This window comes from Panulirus ornatus, chromosome 15 (genome assembly GCF_036320965.1).
Source record: "Panulirus ornatus isolate Po-2019 chromosome 15, ASM3632096v1, whole genome shotgun sequence".
Taxonomy (NCBI): Eukaryota; Metazoa; Arthropoda; class Malacostraca; order Decapoda; family Palinuridae; genus Panulirus; species Panulirus ornatus.
In genome coordinates, this window is record NC_092238.1 from 24,443,003 (window position 1) to 24,446,329 (window position 3,327).

A 3,327-nucleotide genomic window follows, 5' to 3' on the forward strand; every position below is an offset into this window, starting at 1 on the left:
CGTCTATCTATTTGTTACTGTCCTTAGCAATAAATATGAATAAGGGAAAAAAGAGGGAAAAGAGGAGGAAATTAAAAGATGATACAGATTATATTTATACAATGGACCAGTATACGACTCAGAGTAGTAATTGATACGATATACAGGAAGGGGTTGATAAAAAGACAACCTGCCAGGCTGTGACATGACTCACAAGCTGAAAACCTTTATGTAGGAGACTTCAACGTACACCATAGAAAGTAGTCGAATTCTTATACAAATCGTGGGTGGGATAGAGCCCTTACATTCTCCAATCTTAATTATCTAGAGCAAACCATCATCTAGGTGACCCAAAGTCCTGAACGATGTGACCACAAAAACGAGACTGACTATCTATGACTCCAAACCAACGGTCATAGAATTATTTTAGAAATATAATATGCTTCTTTGATTTACTATACACCAAAGGGATCTGATGGATTTGGTTTGAAGAAAACTCTCCCTCCCTACGACTCCCACTCGGCAATTTATTCATCACTACACTGAATCATTGCAAGCGTGTTATCCTTAAGACAAACGTGTGAAAAATACTGAGAAACAAGATTCTGTATGTAACATTTGTAGACTCGGGGAAAGTATGATAAAGTTCATAGAGATGCTTTGTGGAAGGTATCACGAACAACTGGGAGTGGGACTCGGTAGGAAAGCTGCAGAAAGGTTTACCGAGTTTTTATTCAGGTAGTAAGGCGCGTGTGTGAGTAGGAAGAGGAGGGCGAGACGTTCCATGTAAAGGAGAGTCTGCAGCAAGGAAGTGTGGTGTTATCTTGGCTGTTCAATCTGTTTATGGATATTGTTGTGCGGGAAGTTGAATGCCAGGGTTTTGGGCCCGGAAAAGGTTGGTCTCCTATCTAGCACGGTTGGAAGTGCTTGATAGGAGAGTCATTTATTGTTTTCCGATGACATGTCATTGGTGGCAGAATCGAATCAGTAACTGTAGAATTTTGTTTCCGAAGTCGGGAAAGTGTGTTTAAAGAGATACTTGACTGTAAATATGAATACAAGCAAGTCATTAGGTTTAGCACTGGAAAGAAACAGGTTAGTTGAGGTGTGAGTTTGAAGGGAGAAAAGTAGGAGGAAGTAGGGAGGGTATTTTAGATAGTTGGGAAAGGTCATGGCAACAAATGTAACCATAGAAGCAGAGGTGAGTCATAGGGTGGGTTTCAGGTGGCAACGTTCTGGGAGCATTTAGGAATATACAGATAGAGAATGGGCGAGATGCTATCCAGAGTGAACAAGAGTACATGAAGCAATCGGGGGAAACCGTAGAAAAGTCTGTGGGGGCTGGTTGTGGAGCTGTGGTTTCGGTGCATTACATATGACAGTTTGAGAATAGATGTGAGCGAATGCGGCCTTTCTTCGGCTGTTCCTGGCGCTACTTCACAAACACGGGAAACAGCGATCAAGTATGAAAGAGAAAACAGGATTATATTTCTTTTATGTTAGCTGAGGCGGCACGAGCAGCTGAGGCCCAAATCAAGGCCATCCCATAAAAGCTTCGTGATGCAACTCCACTGACTTCACTGCAGTAGTGGGTCCAATTGGGGCAAAGTTTATTATCATACCTGGCTTCAAGATGCCATTATCAACGCGGCCACTGGCACTGTATCAATGCCACCAATCTTATACGCATCTTGCACAGAAGACGAGCAGGTTTGTCTACAGGTTGGGCTGGAGGGTCAACGTTATCCAAATCATCAAACAAGGTGGAATACTTGTATGACCTGCTCTTGAAGTCGATTGATTCCTGGGTCCACCAAGGTTGTTTTCAGATTTTTCAATCATGTTGTCACCACTAAAGCCAGAGATTGGGATGATAGGCACTGTAACAGGGTTGTAGCCAACCTTCTTAACATAAGCGACCAATTCCTTTTTGATTTCATCGAAACGATCCTTCCAGTACTTGGGCTTTGTGCTGTCCATCTTGTTAACTGCGATGATGAGCTGTTTGACACCTAGTGTGAAACAAAACAGAGTATGCTCACGGGGCCTTTCCGTTCTTTGAGATACCAGCTTCAAAGTCTCGAGTACCAGCAGCAGGAGAAAGGTGGAATGTGGGCTGATTAGAAAGGGTAGAGTGGTGCGACGAAGAAGTAAAGTAGTTAGTGAAAGAGAAAAGAGAGGCATTTGGACGATACTTACAAGGAAGGACTGCAAATAATTGGGAGATGTACAAAAGAAGGTGGCAGGAGGTCAATAAGAAGGTGCAAGGGTTGAAAAAGAGGGGAAATGAGAGTTGGTGTGAGAGAGTATCATTAAACTTTTGGAAGAAGGTAAATAACGTTCATAAGAAAAGAGAACAAATGCAAACATCAGTGAAAGGGGAAGTAATAACAGAGTGATGAAGAAAGGGAGATAGAGTGAGCATTTTAAAGGTTTATGTCTTCAATTAACAGGTTAATTGAAAGTCGTAAAGACGACTAAACGATAATTCACCATATGTGTATTCAGCATGAAAAATACTTCATAAAATGAGTTTGTAAAGGAAATCTATTTTTCCGAAGAAAATGTCAAAAACCGAAGGTAATACTTCAGGGTATTTTTTGGTTCTAAAAACTTTTTGTTTCAAAATTGAAAAATAGAATACTCAAACACTTCTATACATGAATTAAACATGGAAAATATATCATAATGCTCTGAGTTGCCGATTCATACCACGTAAATATGATACAAAGGACAAGAAAGCATTTCAAAATTGACTCCATTTAACACCATAATTGAATGTCTTAAAGAAGACTAATCGGTATTTTAACATCAGTTTTGTAATTAGCATGAAAAATTCTTCTTATAATGACTTTTTAAAGGAAATCTATGCTTCTGACGAAAATGCCAAAAACAGAAGGCAATATATTCTTCCGGGTATTTTTTGGCTCCAAAATCTTTTTCTTTCAAAACTGAAAAATGGAATACTCAAACTCTTCTATACATGAATCAAACATGAAAATATATCATAATGCTTTGAGTTACCGATACATACCCAGTAAAAATAATACAAAGGACAAGACGCTATTTCAAAATTGACTTCATTTAACATCTTGATTGAATGTCATAATAACGACTAATCGGTATTTATACATCAGATTTTTATTTACTATGTAAAATACTTCTCATAATGAGTTTTAGAGAAAATCTATTTTTTTGAGAAAAGTGCCAAAATTGAAAGACAGAATCTTCAAAAATTTCTATATATGAATTAAACATGGAAAATATGTCATAATGCTCTGAGTTGCCGATACATACCCAGAACGTATAATAGAAGGACATGAAAGTATTTGAAAATTGACTTCACTT

The 3,327-nt window shown here is 38.5% G+C and overlaps 1 pseudogene; it reads right to left on the reverse strand.

The window, feature by feature from the left end:
* Nucleotides 1-1,422: 1,422 nt before the first annotated feature.
* LOC139753623 (elongation factor 1-alpha 2-like) lies at nt 1,423-3,070 on the reverse strand (annotated as a pseudogene).
* Between the last annotated feature and the right edge of the window lie 257 nt (nt 3,071-3,327).